The following is a 27,731-nucleotide window of genomic DNA, read 5'->3' as shown; positions in this document are numbered from 1 at the left end:
TTGATATAATTCGAATTTTTTAATTTTCGCTAAGATTCAAGAAAAAGATCAAGATTTTGAAAAAAGAGTATTGCAAAAAAGGAACCAATCTCACTCAAATGTATGCACATGTGGTACGAAAGAGTAAAAAAAACTTTATATTTTTTTAAAATCCTGTTCAAGTGGACAAGTTGAAGAACCCAAAACCATTACAGAACATTTGCAATTTTCCATGAATCCCCGAGAATTCTATCTACACAGTAAACCTTTTGTATGGGTGCCGTTCCACTCAGCCATCTCTGTCAGCCGAGGTGCAATCATCGTTCGGAATAAATTAACTTATTCGGAATACAATTAAACCGATCGTTGAAGGAGCTTCGATGGTTAGCGGTGTTTTTTTTTGTAAGCATGTGAGGGTGTGTTATGCCGATGGGGGAAGTTTACCTAAAGTAAAAACCGTTCAGCTATCCCTAATGGAAGCAGGACTCCCACTCCTGCATGTATGTAGCATTGGTTTTCATGTGTTATGTGGGCAATGTGACGGCTTTTCGGTTGAGTGATTTTTGAGGTGGCATTTAACCTGTACCGGCCGGAGAGATTGGAAACGAACGATGAAATGGTGTTCCACCGGGGGGACAGAGGTATTTTCTTTCTCTTGTTTTTTTTTGTGTTCTAGCCAAAAGAAATCTAACAGGAAATCTCCGGCACAATAATGAGGAAATTCAATTTATGTATGCCCTCTTCATGGCCTGGGGGAGCTGTATGTTTGTACGCGAGAATGAAACGGAAGTAGACTACCAATCGTCTGGATGTGTTAGGGGAGCGAAGAGCTGTATCGACATGTAAGGCGCTTTTATCACAATTTTTTTGGAAAGCTTTCGATTATTGGATCTAAAATTGACAAAATTCTGCGTACAAAGACTGGAGACAACTCCGTTCCTGAATGGTGAAAATGAGATCTATGTTCGGTTGACAACACAAGTGGAACTGTTGTTTCAGAATCATGTTCTTTCTTTCATTTTCTCGTTCATGCATTGTACAATATATGTTAGATATTCCACCGAAGCTTCGAAAATTTATATTGACAAAAATTGATTGACAATGTTTTTTATCTGTAGTTTCTTGTATCTAGTATTTTTGGATTTCAAATAATTTTAATTACAGGTAACTGTTCGATCCGATTCAGTTCCAGTACAGTTTCGTGGACGAACACCAGTATTATTCTGTGTGATGTACATACGAAGATTCACAATCGTCCTGCTCAGTACTGACTCGAAAGATATAAATAGTCTCTAATTTGTGGTATAGTAGGTTCTTTTCAAGATCAAATTTCGTAGATTTTTGTTGGGTTCGCCAGATCATCCTTAAACATATTTGATTTTGGTCTTGTGGTATGACGTTTGCATCTATATTTATTTCCCAAAGCTCAGTTAAAAACAAAAAAAAACATATTGGAAAAAGACTGAAAATGAAACAGCAGAAACGAAAAGTAGCGAAAAAGACTCTATCCCGTAACTTTTCCTATCTGGGAAAATAATTAAAGGTTTGAGTCCAGGAAAACAGTTACGAGTTCGAGTTTTTGCAATAACTTTCTCGTATATTTTCATTTTTGCTGTACCATTCGTCAGTCTTTTGTCAATCTTAACAAGACTAAATATAAATAGATGAAAAAACGATGACAAACAAGGGACAGTTCAATGCAAATATGGTACAATTCACGGCTCTGCCTCCTAGTGTCTCATCAGCTTGAAAGAAATCATATACTGTTCTACAATGCAAGAAGGAAAACCAATTTTGCAAGATTTATTTTCAAGACAAAGCTACAATTTTTGCAGTGTCTGAATTTAATCACTTTGAATTTTTGGAATAACATTTCCAAATGCACATTTTTTTAAACTGACCAACTTTAATGAATTATGTTGTGTTGTCTCTCTAACTAGCTTCTTCAATATCCAATTAATCACGAAATTGTAAGACAGTATATTTTTGCCGTTAGCTTTAGAATACTTCAAGGCAGCCACTTGAGAACACTGATGTTTTATTTCTACCTCAACAAACTAGTTTTATTCCCAGGATAGTATTGAAAGTCATAGTATGGTACAATTCTTTTACACTTGCTGACTAAATACAACTGCAAGTTTCGGAAAACGCCCAGATATACCTATAACAAAGATCATTATAAGCAAATTAACTGGAATCTACTATCCCTTTCCCTTTTTTAATCAGTTTGTGTGATACAAATACTAATCAGTGTAATAGTTTTGATTTCCATTGGTCTGAGAGCTGAAGTAAAGGAGTATCAAACTTGTATTGCTTTTAAATTTGATCATGTATTTATTACTGGGATGTAGATATTCTGCCATTCTAGGCATAATTGTCCCATATGTATGAAAAATTCCATAGAATATGGGACAATTATGCGTAGAACGGCTGTATTCCATTTGATACAAAAGATGAGAAGGTTTATACATGTTCGAAATGGAAAATAAATAAAATTGAACTCCAGTAGACCCCATCTAGTTTTACGCTCTGTATTTTTGTGATGTAATACACATTCAGTATTCCATTTGTTACAAAGGGGTTTTTTTTACAATCTGATATATTTTCATGTGTTGATTTAGGACCTGTTTGAAAGGTTGGGTATGTTTGTCACATATTTAAGACATGTTTGTAACACTAAGTCATTTGACGAATAACGTTCTTTTGAATTGTATCATATGTGGTTTTGCGTGAGAAATTTGGTAATATTTTGCAATGTACATATTATGAGGTATAACCGAAATGTAAGGACCGTTCGCCTATGTTTCAAAATCGACAAGTCGTAACAAGTTTAAACTAGTGCATATCTGTACCTGCACTACTAGTGCAGCAATAATCGATGTTATTTTGATTCAGAGGTCATTTGCCTATCTGTGCATACAGTAAACAATGTGCGCGATAATCGGTGCTCCCACCAATTGTGAAGTTGGCGCTCTGATAAGATGTTTGTATACTGAAGTACTGAGTGAGAGAGTGTTTAGGATTTATTGTTGTGATTTAAAAATGGACAAACAAAAGTTCATGACAGAGATTCCGCCCTTCGTAGGCTGAACGACTCAAAAAGCTAAAATCGGGGTAAAATAAAGCGAAATAATAATAATAATAATAATAATAATAATAATAATAATAATAATAATAATAATAATAATAATAATAATAATAATAATAATAATAATAATAATAATAATAATAATAATAATAATAAATATCTGATTCTATAAAACATTGACTCAGGCCAATCAGAAGTGGACTCAAACACAAATAAAATACACTGATAAAACCCAACCAATTTTAGTCTTACCCCTTTAAGAGTGCAGCTCTCTAAACTAATTTTTTTTGTTTTAATTATTGAGATTTTAACCTAAAGGTCATTCGTCTCTTCGGGCCAGAAAAACTTTCTGACCCTATGTGCGGGGTTGGGAATCGAACCCAGGTAGGCTGCGTGAAAGGCATCGACTATCCCATCTCGCTATACCCGTCCCAAACTAATTTTTAACCTACCTCAACGAATGTGTTTTAAATTGAAATTAAATTAAATTAAATTATTAATATTAATATACCAACTTGAATCTGTTATTCTTGAACTTGGTTGTAAAACTGCTTCAAAAAACCCACCAAACCCTAGTTTCCCCTATGATTTTTCGGTTGTACGATTGAATTGCTTGCTGAACCGGGTTAAAACACTAAAGTTGAGCCCGTTCGAATATATAAATGCGCACCTTATGTGGCAAGGCAAATCGATTGATGCCCGGCAGACAGCCAGGCATCATGACTTCCCGGCTGTTGCGTTCTGGGTGTATATATTTCTTTTACATAACTAATGGAGGTGAGCAATGGCGTGGTGCGTGTGAGATAGTAATGTATAATTGATGGAACTTCTTCTTATGGCAAACGGTAGTTAACTGGGGTGTATTGAATGGGAAGTAAAAGAATAGTCGGTTACGGATTCCCGTGGTAAGAAAAAGATAAACCGTGCCATGGAAAATAATTTTTAAAATTCAACCTAGATAAAAAACTTAGTTTTCATTATAATAATTTGCCCAGCTAGATGCACTGACGGTCAAAAACGAAAGAGTATTTTTTTCACCATAACCATATGATTATTTGTTTCTTCATACTAAGTGTTACTTTTTAGAGTTCTAGAACAGCAAAGAAATTTATGAAAATTGAGATTTTTATTGCATACTTAGTATACAGAATTTTATTTTAATATTTAATATTTGATAAACAAATATTTCAATCAATTTCATTCGCATGCATTTTGCAGGAGAGTTTAGTGATAAAAAGAAAATAAAAATATTCTACGGTCAGTCGAAATTCAGCGAAATTGTGACCGTTCTTGGTATGGATAACAGTCATGATTGGTTGTTTAATACCCTTATATAGATTGTGGAAATAGTAAACAAGAAAACCAACGGTGTAAATACAGATGATCTAATCTTAGTTTGTCTCAGTATCTGGTACGGAAAAAACACAGGAACTTTGAAAAGGACTGCTAAGTAAACTGGCAGAAATGAATATTTGTTAAAAAAATTCCCGCCGGTAGGAAAAGGTTATGGTCTTATTTTTCCATGAATCAATAAATCGTTAAAAAATCCTACGAGGAAAATAGCGCATAAGTCAAGTTGTTACTAATTATATGCGAACGAAGACTAGTAGTCTTCGCTATTGACAAATTTCGCATTAAAGCGATGTGTAGAATTTCATGGTGTTCGATTATTAGTCAATTTAAAAGTTTGGTGAAAGAGCACAGCGAGCAAGGAATTTAAAAATATCGCATAGCTTCGAAAATTACCATAAAAAAGCACATAACGTTAAATATTCGCATAAAAACGCATAGTTTTGAAAATTCACATGAAAACACTACACAACTAAGAAAAGTGAAATGGTTTTGCCACATGTTTTAGAAATCCATGAACCATCGAAACCTGATGCTATCTCGGAGAATTTGTTTTGAAAAATATTTGATTTTGAGATTTCAGAAATGGATTTTTTTGATGCCAAATATTTTAGAAATCCATGAAACTTCTAGAGTTACCTCGAAAAAAATGTTTTGAAAATAAAATCCTAGTCCCAGAGAGTCGACTTAAACTTTGTTCCCGAGATTGCACTAGATCTCGACGTTTCGAGCATTGCTAAGAAGAAAAAAAAACCGCCTAGTTTGGAAAATTCGTATAACTTTAAAAATTCGAATGAAAAAAACGCATAACTTTGAGAAGTCGCATGAAAAATGCATAACTTTCAACAATGCAAGTTGCATAAGACCACTTAAAAGAACCTTGAGTGTATTTTATTCTTGACGTTCGTATGTTTAATGGCAACAAAGAGTCGATAATTCAAAGTACAAAGTATTGGTCTCCAGTTCCAGAAATCAGTTCTAGAGTTTAGCTTTAGAATTTAGTTTTAAAATTCTGATTTCAAATTCAGTACGAAATCCAGTTCTAGAATTCAGTTCTAAATTCTAGGTTCAGAATACAGGTCCAGAATGCAGTTCTGAATAATCCTGGACCAGATCCCTTGTTTCAGAATCCAGGACCAGAATTAAAATCCAAAATCCAGGTCTAGATTCTGATGCAGAATCCATCCATGATTCTGGATCTGAACATGGATCTAGACTTACCATATTACTGGTACAGTTTGTGGTCTCGAGCTTAGACCTATCATATTACTGATATAGATCCTAGATCTGGGAGTTACCAGATACCAGTTTTCGGTCCAGTAATATGGCAACACTAGGTCCAGTTCCAGGAACTAAATCTCGATCAGAACTTGGATCATTAGTATGGTTAGTACAGGTCCAACTGTTCTTTCGTATTCGAAGTAAATGCACTCAACATTAATATCCAAAATTTGAACGATCCTTTTATATACGTATTCATGCAATCCGGATTTTGGCCCTGCCATTACCCACCCGCCTTTGTTTAAAAGACGTGTGAATGGTATCTGTGATATGGAGTCATACAACAGGTAACATTAAGGTAGAATCTCCAGAATGATACCCGGAGAAACAGAGAAACAGCCAGTGATCAATAGCCGATGGGCTCGCTGTAACTTCCGTGCAACTCCAGAGCTGCTTTATGGTGGAACAGTTCTAGAAATTGAAGTACGTTTGCAGATTCGACTTTTGTCTTCATTTTCAGTTTTAATTATAGATCCGATTAAAATACGTCTCTCATATAAATATAATGTATCGGGTTGGCGGTTCAATGCATAGGGCACTGGTCTTATAATTCAGTTGTCGTATGTTCGAGCCCCGGCCTGGAAGGATTCGTAGTGTCAGTAGAATCGTAGCACCAGCCATGCAATGGTTCTGTACACATTGAATCGGCTGCGAAGTCTGTTGAAACAGAAAGTCAAATTCCACTATAGGAATTCATTTTTATTCAAAGCGCGACTCAATAAATTTGCCAGCGTTTGTAGACTTATAGCAACAGAAAAATTTCTTTACCAAAAAGTAAGAACACGCTAAATCAAAATCATCGTCGGAAGTATCCGTTTCTTAAAATATAACAAAAAAAGTTTTGTGCAAAAATATGTGATTGATTTTTTTCCTTTGGAAGTGGTAGCAATGCCGATTGATAATGAATTAGCGTTATTTTGTGGAAATTAATTAGAGCTTTTGACATGATGAAAATAACTCATCTGATAGTTATTTTCTTTTGTTTTTATTCACTATTTTTAAATTAAATGTGTACTGAAAATTGTACTGTTTTTTGTATAAAAATATATACGAGTATTAGGTATAAATGATAAAAAGTAAATGACAATACAATGTTGAACAGAGAAGTCGATGGTAAAATTCGAAACAAAAAGAAAATGGTTAGTTTCATGTAATGGGAAACATTTTGTTGCAACGCTTTACAAAACTGTTTGAGACATTAAAGAAGAAGTTTCGCTTCGACACAATTGCTAAAATTGTGATACATAAGTATAGTATTTTTCGTCTGTTTTGGGACTATTTTATAAACATGAGAGCTGAAATTACTGGCTTGTTAACTACCTTACCACTTGTACTTTATTAAATACCTTCCTTTTTCTCCAAAAGTTCAAAAAACTGTTTTGTCCTAGATTACTTTCCCTTTTAAACTTGAGAAATGCATTGTGTGCTCAATTTTGGATGATGAATTTTAAATTTCAACATGTAGTTGGGTAATGAGACTTTTTGAGTGTATTGACCTAAAGCGAATTTCATAATCATGCCCCTTTTTTCAAACAAATTTTTGTTGAATTTTTTTATTTAAGCTTGTATGAAGAAGCGATACAATCACTTTTTAAATATCTTCACCTGACTGGCAATAGAAAAGAAACCAATATGATTGTTGGATATGTATGGTAAATGCATGATTTGAATACCAAACCCAGAAAGGGTAATAATAAAACATAGATCCTAACCTATTATGCAAAGTGTAAGTCCAATGTTAGAATCGAATTGATGAATCAGGTTTCCATTAGTATTAGTATTGTGAACAATGAAATATCAGAGAGCCCGTCCGCAAAGGACAAGATAAAATCTAGCTTAAAAATATAGTGTGAAGATATTACTTTGAACGTTTCTGAACACTATTCTGGTTCTTCCGAATCCGGTCAGTAACTAAAATGATCATCAAATTATAACAGTTTTGAATCCAATTTAGTGAATTTTAAACGTTTTTTCGCATTGCAGCTTCAAACAATGGCTTAAAACTCCGAATACTCACCTCTCTGTAACTCCGAAACCGAAAGTCGGATCCGGAATTTTGTAAGATCTGTCAAGCCATCTCGGTACCGCAATCCGGGGGACCAGTGTAGCCGGTGTCGGCTCGTTTAACCATCAATTAATATGACAATCGGTCTTCAGGGCCTCTATTTAAAGATCGAATTTCACAGTGTTTGCGTAGCCGTTCTTCATGAGAAGGGCGAAAATATTTGGTGTTTCTTGGAATATAGCCCACAGTGTAGAATCGAAGACAGATATCATCAATGCACAGTGGTTCAAAAGCGCAATTTCACGCTCTTAATTGATAACTCATAGGATCGTGGTTTTTGAGATACAGTATCTTCAGCAAAGTTGCTCAGAATGATAGACGCCATCTTTTGGTAAATTTTATTTATGTGATTAATCCCCCTAAAAGTGAGATAAACATTTTATTTTAGCTCAGGGCCAACATAGGGGCTAAGTCGCTTCGACAAAGTTGTGAAGAAAGTTATTTTAAACAAGTTTGCTGAAGATACTATTCCCGTAACTTGAGTGTAATTCAAGATATAATGTATTTTCTGAAAAGGGTGTCCAAAAACCAGTTTTTGTAAGAAAACATTTATATTTTCAATTTATATGAGTTTTTCATGTTATACAAAGTTTTTCATCTTTAAAAACTACACAACTTTCTCAAACATACTATGCTGCTATCATTTCAGTTTAATGAAATAGAGCAATTTTTCATGTTTTTTTAAATAAAATTCTAACTTGTCTATTATCAAAAGGCGCAGGAAGGTGCAGATGAGACTACATACATATTAAACTACTTCAAAAGAGCTTTCGTACCGTGGTTGAATTACTCGTCTGCGATCGTCTGCAGGCGAGATATGTTCTTTTCAAATATCCTTGTCCTTGACATTTTCAATGATAAGGTTCATTGTATGTCAGATCAGATTTCAGTATATATTCATTACCATGGTACTTGCCACAAAATACGATATTTTTGCACATTGAAGTCTATAAATTGATTAGTTCAGTAACTGTTTTGTCACGACTTTTAAAAAAGTCGTCATCAAATCAAATTAAGTTATGTCATCTTCTGGTAGAGAAAAGTATGATCAAAACTCATTTTTTAGTTATTTTTATTTATTTCATGATAGCTGACAATGTTCTTAACCAGCTAAAAGACTCTTAGCATCGTTCGACAGATTCTTCTTGGACTGTTTTGGCCATTCACGAATATTTGTAACCAAAGGATCCAATGAAACTACTTACCAATTCATGGGATCCCGATTCGTAAGTGATCTGGATTGCTCGCGTGTATAATACTCCCGACATCTGTATAAAAGAAACTTCTTAATCATTATGAACAGAACAATATAGCAAGCGTTTATCGATCTCCACATTAATTGATGAATAGAGGATATTTATCCGCAGAGCTTTTCTATAGAAAAAAAAACGCAATTCGACATGATGATTGCCTTTTTTCAAAGTCGTGGCTTCTTATCTCACTTTCAAAAACCGTCGGACAGTTATTTTCAAAAAACGTCTGTAATTATTACTAAACTTTTCTATTTGTAGACTTCGATGTAGATAAAAACCTTTTATTGTGAGAGTTTCCATGGTAACGAATATATACTAAAATCTGATCTGACATACAATGAACCTTATCATTGAAAACATCAAGGACAAGGATATTTGAAAAGAACATATCTCGCCTGCAGACGATCGCAGACGAGTAATTCAACCACGGTACGAAAGCTTTTAACGATTTATTAATTTTTAGTTTGACGTAAAGCCGCCATGACTATGTTCAGTTTTTGCAATGACTGAGCGGAAATATATATTGGAGAAGCCAAGTGAAAGAAAAACTAACAGAAAAGATGAATTTTTGGAAAAAGATACGCTCAGAGACAGGACTCGAACCTGCGTTCTTATGCATTCCGTGCATACGCGCTACCATTTCGCCACTCTGATCTTGTTTTAGCCACTGCAAAACTCGAAACAGACACAGTAGCAACGTACATCGAACATGGTCTACATCCTGGCCGTCTCACCCGACCGATATCTCACATCCAAACATCTTCTCTGTTCATCAAACACTAGTCCTCTCGCTTTATACCTATTTTTCCGATCAAGCATTGAGTAGGAGAGTGTATTTATAATCGCTTGTCACCTTCTTAATGGTGCCAGTCGCTGGCTGGACATCGTCAGCGACAGACCCCTATGAAGGTTGTATTGATTGTCTGCCCTTTCCTACCAGAAGCAGATTGTTACGGAAAATCAAACCGCAATTGTTTTTAACGATTTATTAATTTTTAGTTTGACGTAAAGCCGCCATGACTATGTTCAGTTTTTGCAATGACTGAGCGGAAATATATATTGGAGAAGCCAAGTGAAAGAAAAACTAACAGAAAAGATGAATTTTTGGAAAAAGATACGCTCAGAGACAGGACTCGAACCTGCGTTCTTATGCATTCCGTGCATACGCGCTACCATTTCGCCACTCTGATCTTGTTTTAGCCACTGCAAAACTCGAAACAGACACAGTAGCAACGTACATCGAACATGGTCTACATCCTGGCCGTCTCACCCGACCGATATCTCACATCCAAACATCTTCTCTGTTCATCAAACACTAGTCCTCTCGCTTTATACCTATTTTTCCGATCAAGCATTGAGTAGGAGAGTGTATTTATAATCGCTTGTCACCTTCTTAATGGTGCCAGTCGCTGGCTGGACATCGTCAGCGACAGACCCCTATGAAGGTTGTATTGATTGTCTGCCCTTTCCTACCAGAAGCAGATTGTTACGGAAAATCAAACCGCAATTGTTTTTAACGATTTATTAATTTTTAGTTTGACGTAAAGCCGCCATGACTATGTTCAGTTTTTGCAATGACTGAGCGGAAATATATATTGGAGAAGCCAAGTGAAAGAAAAACTAACAGAAAAGATGAATTTTTGGAAAAAGATACGCTCAGAGACAGGACTCGAACCTGCGTTCTTATGCAGTTTTCGAGTCCTGTCTCTGAGCGTATCTTTTTCCAAAAATTCATCTTTTCTGTTAGTTTTTCTTTCACTTGGCTTCTCCAATATATATTTCCGCTGTCATTGCAAAAACTGAACATAGTCATGGCGGCTTTACGTCAAACTAAAAATTAATAAATCGTTAAAAACAATTGCGGTTTGATTTTCCGTAACAATCTGCTTCTGGTAGGAAAGGGCAGACAATCAATACAACCTTCATAGGGGTCTGTCGCTGACGATGTCCAGCCAGCGACTGGCACCATTAAGAAGGTGACAAGCGATTATAAATACACTCTCCTACTCAATGCTTGATCGGAAAAATAGGTATAAAGCGAGAGGACTAGTGTTTGATGAACAGAGAAGATGTTTGGATGTGAGATATCGGTCGGGTGAGACGGCCAGGATGTAGACCATGTTCGATGTACGTTGCTACTGTGTCTGTTTCGAGTTTTGCAGTGGCTAAAACAAGATCAGAGTGGCGAAATGGTAGCGCGTATGCACGGAATGCATAAGAACGCAGGTTCGAGTCCTGTCTCTGAGCGTATCTTTTTCCAAAAATTCATCTTTTCTGTTAGTTTTTCTTTCACTTGGCTTCTCCAATATATATTTCCGCTCAGTCATTGCAAAAACTGAACATAGTCATGGCGGCTTTACGTCAAACTAAAAATTAATAAATCGTTAAAAACAATTGCGGTTTGATTTTCCGTAACAATCTGCTTCTGGTAGGAAAGGGCAGACAATCAATACAACCTTCATAGGGGTCTGTCGCTGACGATGTCCAGCCAGCGACTGGCACCATTAAGAAGGTGACAAGCGATTATAAATACACTCTCCTACTCAATGCTTGATCGGAAAAATAGGTATAAAGCGAGAGGACTAGTGTTTGATGAACAGAGAAGATGTTTGGATGTGAGATATCGGTCGGGTGAGACGGCCAGGATGTAGACCATGTTCGATGTACGTTGCTACTGTGTCTGTTTCGAGTTTTGCAGTGGCTAAAACAAGATCAGAGTGGCGAAATGGTAGCGCGTATGCACGGAATGCATAAGAACGCAGGTTCGAGTCCTGTCTCTGAGCGTATCTTTTTCCAAAAATTCATCTTTTCTGTTAGTTTTTCTTTCACTTGGCTTCTCCAATATATATTTCCGCTCAGTCATTGCAAAAACTGACGAAAGCTTTGCAAAAGCTTTGAAGTAGTTTAATATGTAAGTAGTCTCATCTGCACCTTCCTGCGCCTTTTGATAATAGACAAGTTAGAATTTCATTTAAAAAAACATGAAAAATTGCTCTATTTCATTAAACTGAAATGATAGCAGTATAGTATGTTTGAGAAAGTTGTGTAGTTTTTAAAGATGAAAAACTTTGTATAACATGAAAAACTCATATAAATTGAAAATATAAATGTTTTCTTACAAAAACTGGTTTTTGGACACCCTTTTCAGAAAATACATTATATCTTGAATTACACTCATGTTACGGGAATAGTATCTTCAGCAAACTTGTTTGAAATAACTTTCTGCACAACTTTGTCGAAGTAACTTAGCCCCTATGTTGGCCCTGAGTTAAAATAAAATGTTTATCTCACTTTTAGGGGGATTAATCACATAAATAAATTTACCAAAAGATGGCGTCTATCATTCTGAGCAACTTTGCTGAAGATACTGTACCTCAAAAACCATGATCCTATGAGTTATCGATTAAGAGCGTGAAATTGCGCTTTTGAACCACTGTGCAATGTAGTCTATTTTATAGTTATTGTTAGTGCATTGTAATAACAATCTTCAGATATTACAAAGCCTTCACACGAAGACTCGAAATATCTCTTTTTTCGAAAAAGTAAGTATCTTCAGAAGATAATTTAACCTTACCTTAATAAGTTAAATGTGCTCGAAAATGAGATTATGAGGTTATCCTAAACTTGATTGAGGTTTGGAACATTTCAGTCACAGTTGAATCCGCAAATAGTATAAGAAATTTTTAGTGTTTTTTTTTATCTTGTGTGAGTACAAAAAGAGTTTCGAAGCAATGTATAGAAAACGAAGAGTAAAGCGGAAAAAAATCAGCAAACTTATCTAACTTAACTCTCGTTCCCGAAGGGGGTTAATTGAACTAAAATGTTCTTTCGGCCACTTGCCAGTTGCCCACCAGTTGTATGCTTAATGGAGCTAAATCACATCTCCTGTTCACAAAAAAATTGGCTACTTTTCAGAAACGTAAAGTTTTACGACCTGTCAGCAGTCCCAGTTTCGGAACGGTTAGTTATGGTAAACTCCGGCACGCTGGCAATCATCGTAAAACATCAAATTATGATGGTGCTTCCAATCTCATGCTGTTCCTAGGAAAACACTTTGGCATTAGCCGATCACGGAGCAAAAGTTCGACGAGTGGAGCGGAAAGTCAAGTGTGCTTTTTTTGTTTCTTTCTTTTCATCTCCGTCAGGGACTCACAAACCGGCGGCGGCTAACAGCGGGATCGTAGTGCTAGAAAAATTAATCATTTTTGATGAGGCATATTTACGCCGTAGCCTCGTAGTAGTAATTCAAATTTCATTTTGTAGAGTTAAATGCCCATCAACACCCGCAGATTCCAGTATGTCATAGAACCCGTTTATCTTCGTTATCGTAAAATCTGATCGTCCATGTCATCTGGTGCATTCACCGGCGTGATTCACCGGATGCCGGTGCCGAATCAATAACGGTGGCGTCAATAGCTTCAAACATCAATGGGGGTCCATTTAATTTGATTGGATTAAATATTGGAATGATCACAAATGTTGTTTTACTTTCACATTGTGGCACCCTTTCTCGGTGGTGTAGGTTAGCTAGCAAGTGTAGAAGCTAGACACAGCAAATTAAATTGTAGAGCAATTATCACGAATCTAGCGGTTTGAATTGTGATTTGTTAAAATAGTATAGTATTAAGATATTTTTTGAGCGGAGGCTTGTTGCTTGTTTATAAATAATGTCTACGGTATGATAAACAATCCGTCCGATCATCGTTTGTTCAGTAAACGCTCTCATGTTGAGCTACGGTTTTTATGTCAATTATATCCAACTTGATGCATCACGGCTGCCCACAAAAGTATTGAATTTATTTGAGCTGAATGCAATCCGGTATTATTTTAGACAATCGATGGTTTGAATCACCCGAACAGAGCAGACTTAATACTGTGCCAGTTGTATTGTGTAGCCTTTGAATTTTCTCATCAAACCAAACCCAAAACACATAATGATCATTTGAACAAAGCGTCATTCCCAGTTTGCCAAACATTCACAGTTCCACGTGACGGATCACCGGAGGTTCACTCAATGTGCAGTGATCAATCAGTTTCTCACCAGTCGGGTGTTGAGTTTTTTTTTATTCTGAACGTCTCACTATCACACTTCAAACGCCAAACGAATCCGATCAAGTCGGTAAATCACGTTGTTCTTGCGTTTGGATTTACTCTTTGGTGGTACCAGGTTCTTAGGATCGTGTGGGGGGAAGATATTTCATATAATTCTTTTCCCAGCTTGTCCCAGCCAGTCCGGATTTGCTCGTCAGCGAACCATGAACCGTGACAAATTTTACGTTCTATCTGTGGCTCATTACTGAGCGCACAGCGAGCAGAACATCGAAACTTACCAAGCTGTTCGTCGTTCGTGAAGAATCGTATTCCGGTCCAAAATAGTGGAGGTTTAGTAGTGGTTCCGATGGAACGATGATTGGAGCTTCATCGCCGTAGTTCCAAATAATGATTGTTTACTCAACTTCCCTTTTACATACACACCTCTCCAGAGCTACCTCAGGTAGCCACCAACAGCAAGCGCGCTTCTGATGAGTTGATTCGTAAGTTCTGCGTCAGGTTTAGGAAATGGTTTAGAACTGCCATAAATTTTCAAATGGTTCATTATCGTCGTCGTTACGTAACGACGGGCACCGCCGGAGGCACAAACACGTTGAAACAGTTCAGTTAATTGGTTTGGACGCTGAGGGATTGTTTTGAGAAACGTGCCCCGCTGTTCGGTCGATACAAAGTTTTGCTTGCGGGGAGCTTGATTCGATTTTTAATGATAGAAGATTATAGTTTGTTGAAAATGTGTTGGCTTGTAATTCTAAATTTGTTTCCCCGTGATTACTGAGTCACGCGAGTCATTCCACCGACCTTGTTGATATCATAGAATCTTGGGATCTGTGTAACTGTTAGTTGGCTCGCACGCATATATTTCATTAAATGGTTATTGAACTTATTCGAATGAATCAGCTAAGAAATTATTATTGTACTTATTAACTTACACCGAATTTCCTCAACTTGATTGTTGTTGAACGAAGAGAGGAGGTCACTATAATGTTCCTATTCTGAAGTAATTCAGTTGAAAGAATGCGAAATTTTTTTATAAATTTGCGTCTCGAGAGATACACTTAAAATGCGTGTCGCAATTCACTTAAATTTTCATCCTTGTGGTATCATGAGTAACGTATTACCTACAATGAGTTCGAGTATGTTGAGATGAGTGTGTAGGCTTGTGCCCTTATCTTCGACTAGTAAAAGAGCTTCAAGTGATATTCTTGAGATTGAAATAAGAGCCTAAACAGCTAATACAAGAAGAATACAGTGACTAAACTAAAACTGTATTTGAATTATCTTCGATGGAACACGATTGACGGTTTCGAAAAATATTTTTTTTTGTTGATGCATACCGAATGAATGACACAATAAAATAAAACGATAAATATTTTACTAAGTTTGTAAAGGGTGATTTTTTTCTTCGTATCTTTTTGGCAACACTGTTTTTGACAGACTACGTATGAATCGTGTCTTGTGTCAGTTTGGTCTATAGTTTATTCATGAATCGACCCACAATGTCTAGCATTTGGTGAATGGACACTGGCAAAGTTGGAAGAAGATCCAGTTTTTCTATCGAAAAAATTGCGTTCAGCTGCGAAGCTCATTTCTGGTTGAATGGATACATCAACAAGCAAAACTGCCGCATCTGAAGTGAAGACCAGCCAGAAGCATTGAAACAGCTATCAAAGCATCCCAGCTATCAAGTCACTGATTGGTGTGGATTCGGGGCTGGTGGCATTATTCGTGAAATACCGGCCGATATGTTGAAAAGAGTGTGCAAAAATTGGATCTTGCGCATGGCCTATTTAAAGCGAAGCCGCGGTCAACATTTGCATGAAATCATCTTCAAACATTAAATTATATTGATCGTTCTATCGATCCCAATAAAGATTTAATCATTCAGTAAAAACCATTCAAGCGAAGAGGTTGTGTTTCGATTGTACTGGCTCGTGAGTTAACGGCTGATACCGAGACAATTCTAAGCTTCAGGTAGTTAAACTGCCCATAGCAAACGTAATATTCGGGGCGTTTCCCGACTGGAAAGCTAGCAACGAAGGCCATCCCGTTCATACGCACAGAGGAGTAGAAACACAGAGGTGCGAGAGCATAGAAGTGACGAGTCACAGAGGTGCCATCGCATAAAGGTGCGAAGACGAAGGGGTGCAAAGGCACAAAGGTGCTTAAGCAACCCAGTGCTGATCTACCAGGTACCAGAATTTGTACGCTGCGTAGGATCAAAAGAGACGGCATATATCGCGAGGTGCTACACTGCAAGCATCGCATTTGATCGCCACCAAGAGCAAAAGCACTGTACCTGGGGTCAGGTACAGGCAGCACAGCAAGTGCAGTGGTGTTCACAACGACGGCAGAGCAACTGAGATAGCAGTAAACGACAGAAGACTGCCAATTGGAAACAGCAGAAGACTGCCAATTGGAAATCGTTGGAAGAGCTTCACGTCGTTCTTCACGATAAAGGAACAGAGACATCAGCTACAAGGTAGATTTAATTTAATTTATTTTTTATTTCTTATATCTGAAATTTTACTAAACATAAGTTTTTATTTTGGTATTATTAATTTACAAAAAAATTTAATGTAATGGATGATCTTATGGAAGATCATCCGAATCCGATTCCGGATACTAGTAAGAGTTTAAATACTCCGAGGGCTAAACATTATCCACAGGGTACCACTGGGCCATGGATAGTCTATCTTCGAAAAAAAGAAAAGATTTTAAATTTGATGCAAATTACCAAGGATTTGACATCACATTTCTCTGAAGTTAAAGAAATATGTAAAGTTAATAGAGATAAAATTCGAGTTGTTGTCAATGACTTGAAACAGGCGAACGAAATTGTAACCTGTAAATTATTTTCTGTTGAATATCGAGTTTACATTCCATCGAAGGAGGTGGAAATTGACGGTGTCGTGACTGAAGCAAGTCTGACGGCCGATGATTTACTTAAAAATGGAGTTGGTCGTTTTAAAAACTCCATGCTTGAGGGAGTTAAGATACTCGAGTGCAAGCAATTGTACTCAGCATCTATTGTCGATGGAAAAAAGTCGTATCGTCCCTCAGATTCGTTTCGTGTAACATTTGCCGGATCTGCGTTGCCTAGCCATGTCTATATCGATAAAATTCGTCTTCCTGTTCGGCTTTTCGTACCGCATGTTATGAATTGCACGAACTGTAAAAAATTCGGGCATACAGCTACTTACTGTAGTAATAAGTCCAAATGTATCAAATGTCAAGGGCCTCATAAGGATAATCTTTGCGATAAAAATGTTGAAAAATGTGTTTATTGTGGGGAGAGACCTCATGATGATCTTTCAGTATGCGCTGCATTTAAGTTGCGTAAAGACAAAATGAAGCTTTCTTTAAAAGCACGGTCTAAGCGCACATATGCAGAAATGCTTAAAACGGTCATACATGTCTCCCCCTTGGAAACCGAAAACGGTTTTTCAAATCTTATGGAGCCAGAGGAATCTGACTCCGACGGAAATAGTGAAGATACCTCGTTTGTCACTCCTCAAGGGTCTGTTAAGAGGAGATTAACAAACCACAAAATACCTAAAAAGACACCTAAAATTACATCTTCAAAAAAAGATCCCCGTGTTAAAGCTAAAAAGCCAAATTTAAAACCAAAAACTGTGCCTCCTGGTTTGTCAAATTCACAAACCAATCCAGAAACTAGCTCAAGGAAAGACAATAATCCAGTGGGCTCCGTTTCACATTCACCAACAGGATTACTTAAGTTTTCGGAAATTGTAGAATGGATTTTCGCAGCATTCAATATTTCTGAACCTCTAAAGACTATCATAACGGCATTCCTTCCAATAGCTAGAACTTTTTTGAAACAGTTATCAGCTCAATGGCCAGTTCTTTCAGGTTTTGTATCATTTGATGGATAATTTATCATCCGCCGCAAATGATTCAATCACTGTCCTGCAGTGGAATTGTCGAAGCATCATGCCAAAACTTGATTCATTTAAAGTTTTGTTGCATAGTCAAAAATGTGATGTATTTACTTTGTGCGAAACATGGCTTACATCAAACATAGCCTTAAGTTTTAATGACTTTAACATTATACGTCTCGATAGAGACTCTCCGTATGGTGGAGTGCTTTTAGGAATTAAGAAATGTTATTCCTTTTATAGATTAAATATTCCTTCGACTTCTAGTATAGAAGTTGTTGCTTGTCAAATAAACATTAAAGGAAAGGACATTTGCATTGCTTCAGTATATATTCCTCCAAGAGCTCAAGTTGGACAACGACAGCTTAATGAAATTGTCGAAGCCCTTCCTGCTCCACGTTTGATTTTAGGAGATTTCAATTCGCACGGAATGATGTGGGGTTCCGTTTACAATGATAGCAGATCATCCTTAATATATAATATTTGCGACAATTTTAGCATGACGGTACTAAATATGGGTAGCATGACACGGATCCCAAGACCTCCTGCACGTCCAAGTGCATTAGATTTATCTCTTTGCTCGACTTCAATTCGACTAGATTGCACCTGGAAAGTATTTCCTGATTTACACGGTAGCGATCATTTACCAATCATCATCTCAATTAGCAGTAACAAAGGCATTGCTAATTCAGTTAATATTCCATATGATTTGACAAAAAATATTGACTGGATTAAATACCAAAGTAATATTTCAAGTGCCTTAACTTCAATGGAAGAGCTCCCCCCACTTGAAGAATATGACTTCCTCGTTTGTTCGATTCTGGAGGCCGCAGAACAAGCCCAAACCAAACGATTTCTTGGTCCATCGTCTAACAGAAGGCCTCCAAACCCTTGGTGGGACAAAGAGTGCTCAGATGCTAAGCACGCGAAACAAAATGCCTTCAAGATGTTTTTAAAACGAGGAGGAGGAACTCCTCAGAATTTTGAAAAATTCTTGACTTTAGAAACCAAGTACAAGAGCATACTTCGGGCCAAGAAATGTAGCTATTGGAGACATTTTGTCGAAGGTTTGTCAAGAGAAACCTCAATGAGCACTCTTTGGAATACGGCCAGACGAATGAGGAATCGTAACGTAGGAAATGAGAGTGAGGAATACTCGAACCGATGGATATTTGATTTTGCGAGGAAAGTTTGTCCAGATTCTGTTCCTACGCATAGCATTATTAGGGAATCTTTTTCAAATAATGGTTCCATTGATAGCCCCTTTTCTATGATGGAATTTTCCATAGCACTCATGTCTTGTAACAATAACGCTCCTGGGTTGGACAGAATTAAATTCAACTTGGTGAAGAATCTGCCCGACCTCGCAAAAAGACGTTTGTTGGAATTGTTCAACAAGCTTCTTGAGCAAAATATTGTTCCACCTGACTGGAGGCAAGTGAAAGTTATCGCCATTCAAAAGCCGGGGAAACCAGCTTCCAATCACAACTCATATAGACCCATCGCGATGTTGTCCTGCATCAGAAAATTGTTCGAAAAAATTATTCTACGACGTCTCGACACTTGGGTCGAGACGAACGGTTTGTTGTCAGATACTCAGTTTGGCTTCCGTAGAAATAAAGGGACGAATGATTGCCTTGCATTACTTTCGTCTGACATCCAAATTGCCTTCGCTCAAAAGCAACAAATGGCATCTGTATTTTTAGACATTAAAGGAGCATTTGATTCAGTTTCCATTGATGTTCTTTCAGACAAGCTTCACCAACATGGACTCCCAGCGGTTATAAATAATTATTTGCACAACCTTTTGTCAGAGAAACGCATGCATTTTTCACATGGCGATTTGGTAACATTCAGAATTAGCTACATGGGTCTACCGCAAGGCTCTTGCCTCAGTCCGCTCCTCTATAATTTTTACGTAAATGACATTGACAGCTGTCTAGTATCCCCATGTACACTAAGACAATTGGCAGATGATGGCGTAGTTTCAGTTACTGGACCCAAAGCTATTGATCTGCATAAACCATTGCAAGATACCTTAGATAACTTGTCCGATTGGGCTGTTCATCTTGGTATCGAATTCTCTGCGGAGAAAACAGAGTTAGTCGTCTTTTCAAGAAAGCATGATCCCGCGCAGCTTCAGCTCCATATGATGGGAAGAATGATCCAACAGGTTTTGACTTTCAAATACCTCGGGGTGTGGTTTGATTCCAAATGCACGTGGGGAGGACACATTAGGTTTCTGATAACAAAATGCCAACAAAGAGTAAATTTTCTTCGAACAATAACCGGATCTTGGTGGGGTGCTCATCCGGAAGATCTAATAAAATTGTATCAGACAACGATACTTTCAGTGATGGAATATGGATGCGTTTGCTTTCGTTCCGCTGCAAACTCTCATATTATCAAATTAGAGCGAATTCAATATCGTTGTTTGCGAATTGCTTTAGGCTGCATGCATTCGACACATACAATGAGTCTTGAAGTTCTGGCGGGAGTTCTTCCATTGAAGGATCGTTTTTGGGAGCTTTCGTCGCGACTGCTAATAAGATGCGAGGTACTGAATCCCCTAGTTATTAATAACTTCGAAAGGCTAGTTGAGCTTCAATCTCAAACAAGATTCATGACTGTATATTTTAACCATATGTCACAGGAAATCAACCCTTCAAGATATATTCCTATCCGTGTCAGCCTCCTAAATGTCCCTGACTCAACTTTATTTTTCGACACATCCATGCAGCGCGAAGTGCGTGGAATTCCGGAACACCTACGCTCGTTGGAAATCCCAAAAATATTTACAAGTAAGTTCAGGCATATCGACTCTGAGAAAATGTTTTACACGGACGGATCGCGAATTGAAGAAGCGACAGGGTTTGGTATGTTCAACAATAATGTTTCGGTCTCCTTTAGGCTTCAAGAACCTGCATCTGTTTATATAGCAGAGTTAGCAGCAGTTCATTATAGTTTGAGTATAATCGTCACATTATCTCCAAACCATTATTTTCTTTTCACAGATAGTCTGAGTGCAATTGAAGCCATTCGCTCAAAGGCTGCTGGCAAAAATGAACCTTTTTTCTTGGGCAAAATAAAACAGTGCCTGAACGTCATATTGAATAATAATTATCAAATCACAATAGTGTGGGTTCCGGCTCATTGCTCCATTCCAGGCAATGAAAGAGCCGATATTTTAGCCAAACGTGGTGCTATTGAGGGTGAAATTTATGAGAGACCAATTGCTTTCAATGAATTCTATAGCGCGTCTCGCCAAAGAACACTTGCCAGCTGGCAAGCTTCTTGGGATAAAGATGATCTGGGTCGGTGGATGCACTCAATTATTCCTAAAATATCGACAAAGGCATGGTTCAGGGGACTGGATGTGAGTAGAGATTTCTTTCGTGTGATGTCCAGACTCATGTCCAATCACTACACGTTAGATGCACATCTCCTTCGAATTGGACTTTCCGAGACTAATCATTGTGCTTGTGGCGAAGGTTACCGCGATATTGACCATGTTGTTTGGACATGCGTGGAGTATCGTGATGTCAGATCTCAACTAATAAATTCCTTGCGTACCCAAGGTAGACTATCCAATGTCCCAGTTCGCGACATTCTTGCTTGTCGTGACCTTCCTTACATGAAACTTCTTTATTATTTCATTAAGTCCATTGGAGTTCCAATTTAAATTTTATTTTATGTTAGATTGTTTTCTCTTCCATGAGCTCAACCAATAGCCAGCTATCTTATATTAAATAAAAGTGATGAACTGATACAAACAAACCTGAAATAGTTATAAGATCATGTACAAAATAAATGTATTTCATTTAATGTAATTTATAATAGCAACTCGCTTGATAAAAACAGTGTTTAGATTAACTAATGAATACCAACATACTAATAGGATATTCGAAATGTATTAGGTTTAAAGTACTATGTATTGTAGATGCCACGGCGAAGAAAAACTTATGTATATTGCCTATGAAATAAACGTATTTATGAAAAAAAAAAAAAAAAGATTTAATCAATTTCTCAATTTTTTTTAAACCAAGCCATACCTCTTAAAAATCACCCTTTACATTTTAGAACCCAATTTTTTATGAATATTACACACAAATTTTCACTAAATTCACTAAAGACTTATCTGGATACTATCAAAATATTACAACAATCCATTAAATACGTTGGTCTTATACTTACATAAGTTATATTATCTCTAAATTACTGAATAATAGCAAAACAAACTCTTAGACCAAATTGATTAAAATAATGCCTAAATAAGCAATGATAGTAAAATGAACTATTACTTATTACTAATTTGCTATCCCTTTTCATTAGGGAAGTAGTGAGTTGGAGCATTAGCACCGGTTGTTGACATTGTAGTGGATATCTCCGGGAAGAAGATTATCATATTGGCGTTCCTGCCATGAATTAAAGTATTCATAATTGGTTTCCTTGTAAGTATGAATAATGGCAGTATGGAACCAAAAGAAAGTTTTGACAATAGAAAAAAGTTAATCAAGTTCGACCATCAAATCACTGTCACTTCCGGCTCCGAAGATGCATTGGAATAAGTGACCTAACCTACAAAACGTTCTTGTTTCTCCCCGCTGAATTTTCTCTGTAATGGATAAACCGATTTAAACAAGCTTAGGCTTGTTTCAAAGCTATTTTTGGGTTGTGAATCAAGTTTGAAGACCAAAATGCTGTCTTTTATGGTTCCAGAGATCAAGGCTGAGTTTTAAGAGGTATAGGATTTGATTTTCAAAATAAACAATAAAATTAAGAAAATTGTTGAAAATCTTTATTGGAATCGATAGAACGATCAAACCATTGGATGCATTGGTAGTCCATGCAATGCTTCTGGCTGGTCTTCACTCCAGATGCGGCAATTTCCCGCTACATAATAGCTGGTCGGAATCATTTTGGTGAGCAAAAAAGGGCTCATTGCCAGTCGATGATCGATTTCAGAAATCTAAGAAAGTCATTTTTTAAATCTGTAAATTGTTTATTTTACAGATTAATCTGTGAACCTGACATCGCTGGACACAAGACTCGCATGATCTGTCAAAATCAGTGTTGCCAAAAAGATACTAGCAAAATCACTCTTTATAATTATATAAATGACGTAACCTACGAAACGCACTTATTTTTCTCTCCGCAAAATTTTTTCGGAGATTGTTTAACAATTTTTGATAAACTTAAGTTTTTTTTAAAGTTATTATGCGGTTATCGATCAAGTTTGGAAAGGTTAGAGTTTCTGATTCGGAAGATGTTATCTTATAGGTGACATAATGAGGCTATTGGGTCATTGATCAATTTAGGAGATTATTTGAAGGACACTTCACATTTCCAAAATACAATGGCATAAGTGACTTAACCGACAATTCACACCTGTTTTCGCCTTCTCAGGTTTTCCAGATATTGTTCATCGTATTTTAAAGCTATGATGAGGTCAATAATCGAGTTCGTAAAAGTTATGATGAGTATTTTAGGTTCTGGGGGTTTAATATTATAGGTGACGCATCCGACAATTCGCAGTATTTTTTTCAATTCGCCCAATTTTCTCAGAGATGTCTTAATTTGATTTCGAATATCTTAGACACGTTTTAAAGCTACTATGAGAATGTTTGGTACGTTCACTGTGCTCATGACGAACACTTTTTGTTCCAAAGGTATAATCGTATAAGTGACCTAACCAACAATTCCTAATTTTTCTATTTTCTCATAGGGGGTTCAATTATCGAACTTAAACGTTCCACAAATGTTACCGATCAGGCTAATCGTAAGGGTTTTTTTTTTTTATAAAAATTTTTTTTTTATTCAGGCCAATTTGCGTACAAGCTTTACGTGGCCGAATGAGCCATGTTTTTATTAGATAAAATAATTTTTTTACCGTTGGATCTCGTTGTCACCCTTTTTCTAGGGGGAGAGGAGCTTCCATTTTTATCTTGCGATGAGTGAGGGGCACTTTGTTCGTGGCTCGTCTCGTCCTCCATTGCCGCATCGGTGGTATCGTTGTTGGTTTCCGTTTTTTCTTCGTTTTCCTTGTAATTCGCATTCTTGGGTTGGTTGTTAGTTGCTGTAGACGCGCCTTGTTGTGCATTAATTGCAGTTGTTGGTGGGTTTGATGGTACAACAGGAGTACTGCGCTCACTAGTTTCCGTTGTTGGGCGGTTGTCCTTATTTTTGTTTAAAGATGTCCTTTTTGCAGTTTCAGTGAAAGGTTTGCCGTAGTGTGCAGGTTGTTCACAAAACTGACATGTAACCAGTTGATTTTCATACGTAATCAGCGTTTTACACGGATGTATCCCGTCTTGATCACAAATGATGTAAGATGGAATTGCTTTACGTAGTTGCATACGTACTACTCGCACGCCATTCCGGATACCCGGAAAAAAATTCCGCTATACTTCCCTTTCGATGGAAAGAACTTCACCGTACTGCGACATACATTCCCGAACATACCCCTCGCTGGTCTGCGGGGGAAGGTCATGCACGCGTACTTCTATGGCATTGTCCACCATGTACACAGGGATTTTATATTTAACATTGTCATGATCAATACTGTGCACCCCGTTATTAACCGAAGCAAATGCAATTGCATCTTTTTCACGTTTGAACATAATGTACACACAGTTAGACGCCTTGTTGAATTGAATCTCACTTACATCAGTAACGTTTAGATGCATTCGTTCTTTTAGTAGGATTTCAATTTCATTTGCTGCTGGTCTAACTTTGCAGCGCTTGAAATCAATACAAATTGAATTTGGCCTTGTAGGCCAAGTTTCAGGCTTTGTTAAATCGTATTTGCCCATTTCGTACACTCTATTGTTCACTACACTGTATTGTCTTTGTTTCTATCGTCTCGACCGTAAGCAATTGTCGACTGAGTCTGATGAGATGCCAGCACGAACTGACGTAAGGGTTGATGCATGATTTAGTGAATTATTCGCATCATTCTAAATGGACTTGAAAGAATCTATCTAAATTTGTGTAAAAAATAAACTCTTTGAAAATATCTGTTTTATTCTACTTAGTGGTGTAATGCTGTTTTATCATATTACTCATACCTTCATAAATATAACTGTAAAATTCTTTAAAAAAAATCAAACTGTTTATGGAATAGAAACAGGAAAGTTTGTTCAGATGTAAACTAGTAAAGTCAACAAATCCAGGGTGTTCCGAAACCAGAAGTAGTATCCGTAACAAATTCAGGAACTCCATATGAAACTGTAAGACTTTTCATTTGGATTTAAGTTTATGAAAATCGGTTTCTGCAGATTTTAATCGCTATTTCCGGTACTTCCGGAACCGAATTCTGAGGACCAGTCTAATCGAAATTGGTTCGCATGGTCAGCAACAAATATTATATTAATTGGAACAGTTTTAAGCCAAATCGGATCAATATGAAATTCAGGGATTTTCTATGGCATCTCAAGATCTTTTATTTGCAGTTTGTAAAAATCAGTTCAACCGTCTCCGAGTAAAATGAGTTCACAAAATTGTTACATACACATATACATACATACATACAGGGTCCGGCACTCGAAGTGTAACCAATTAAAAAGGCCATAAATTCAGTTTGGAAAATTACTTTTACTTAATTCAAAGTACAAAATGTGTAAAAATAAGACAAAATTCAGAATCAATTCACTTTTGCTCGATATGACCACCTTTTGCCTTGACTTGATGACTTGAGAGAGCGAAGGAGTTGCTTCGTTTGGCCGAAAGCAGTCAATTTCCGAACATTGTATTTTCTGACGAGAAAATTTTTCCAATTGAGCAATTCGTAAACTCTCAAAACGATAGGGTTTACTTGACCGACCGTTCATACGAGAATTTGAGTCATCGATTGGCCACCAGGAGGCAGCACCCGCAACAGATAATGGTTTGGGCCGCTGTAACCGCAGATGGGCGCTCTCCAATCGTTTTCATCAAGCCTGGCGTCAAGGTAAATGCGACATATTATCGGGAAAGTATTCTGGAGGTTGCTTTGAAGCCGTGGGCAGACAAACATTTCGGTGGCAGACCATGGACGTTTCAGCAGGACTCGGCACCGTCTCACAAAGCTCGAGTGAACCAAGAATGGCTGAAAAATAACGTTCCGAACTTCATCACGTCCACACAATGGCTCTCGAATTCACCAGATGCGAATCCAATGGATTATTTTCTTTGGGCCATTTTGGAGAGCAAAGCCCGAACTAAAAGATACACCAGTCTCGAGGCGCTGAAAAAAGTTATTGTCCGCGAGTAGGCCAAAATACCTGCAAGTCACATTCGGCCAAACAAAGCAACTCCTTCGCTCTCTCAAGTCATCAAGTCAAGGCAAAAGGTGGTCATATCGAGCAAAAGTGAATTGATTCTGAATTTTGTATTATTTTTACACATTTTGTACTTTGAATTAAGTAAAAGTAATTTTCCAAACTGAATTTATGGCCTTTTTAATTGGTTACACTTCGAGTGCCGGACCCTGTACATATAAACACAGAGACTTTGCGTACTCGACGAACTGTGTCGAATGGTATATGACTATTTGAATGCTTTACTTAAAAAGCTACTATTGGTTTATTGATTATGTTCGAAGATCAAAAGGCTTTAATTTCCGGTTACGGAGACGTAATGGTATAAGTGACGTAGTGGAAGAAATACACTTTTTAAGGCGTTATAGGGTAACGGTACCCTTAATCATCTCAACACCACCATTTATATCGCTTTCAATATTGTAACAATAACCCTGCTCAGGTTGTTGTTTCTAGTAATTCAAAAATGATAATTACTTATTTTGCGACATGTTCATTGAAATTACCTATCTAATACATGGATAATAAGTCCCGAGACTAAAACAGAGATGGCGCTCGTAGTAAACCAGTAACCACGTCTTTCTAGAATACTAACCTTTGCTTGAAACGGGTCAAAATTTTAAGTCGATCCGACCAGAAACAGCTGAGTTATCGAGGTTGGAGTAAAGTCGTTTTGAAGTTTGTTTAAAAAATGGCAAAAAAATGTGAGTGAAGTGACAAAAATTAAAATGAAAGATCGTAAAGTGAAGCTCCGTGAGATTGCTGAGATGACACAGATATCATAAGGAAGTGTATTTACTATCCTTCATGAAAAATTGAGCATGAAAAAGGTTTTTTCCAAGTGGGTGCCGCGATTGCTTTCGATGGAACAAAAACAGCAACGAGTCGATGATTCAGAAAGCAGCGAAAACGCAGCAGTCAGCTGGCAAAGTCATGGCGTCAGCTTTTTGGGATACGCATGGCGTGATTTTCATTGACTACCTCGAAAAAGGTAAATCGATCAACAGTGATTATTATATTGACTTACTGGTGCGTTTGAAGGAGGAAATCGCAAAAAAACGACCGCACATGCAGAGAAAAAAAATCCTTTTTCGTCAAGACAATGCACCCTGCCACAAGTCGATGAAAACAATGGCGAAATTGAACGAATTGGGCTTTGATCTGCTTCCCCACCCCCCATACTCGCCAGATTAAGCCCCCAGTGACTACTGGCTCTTTGCTGATCTTAAAAAAATGCTCCAGGGAAAAAGATTTGGCTCATATGAGGAGGTCATCGCTGAAACTGAAGCTTATTTTGAAGCGAAAGATAAATTTTTTTATAAACATGGTATTAAAAAATTGGAAAAACGTTGGAACCATTGTATCACCCTAAAAGGTGATTATGTTGATGAATAAAAAAAAATTTGCAAAAAAAAAAATGTTGATTCCATTGTTAGTCTCGGGACTTATTGATCCATGTGTTATAAATGA

General features: G+C 37.2%; 1 protein-coding gene across 1 annotated transcript in view; it reads right to left on the bottom strand.

Annotated features, from left to right (window-relative positions):
• LOC131434957 (neurotactin) overlaps window positions 1-27,731 on the bottom strand; it is a 111,360-nt gene that overhangs the window by 66,856 nt on the left and 16,773 nt on the right. The gene's annotated exons all lie outside the window — the stretch shown is intronic.

This window comes from Malaya genurostris, chromosome 3, assembly GCF_030247185.1.
Source record: "Malaya genurostris strain Urasoe2022 chromosome 3, Malgen_1.1, whole genome shotgun sequence".
In the NCBI taxonomy this organism is placed as follows: domain Eukaryota; kingdom Metazoa; phylum Arthropoda; class Insecta; order Diptera; family Culicidae; genus Malaya; species Malaya genurostris.
The sequence above is the reverse complement of the archived record's forward strand: the minus strand, read 5'-3'. Positions and strand labels throughout refer to the sequence as shown.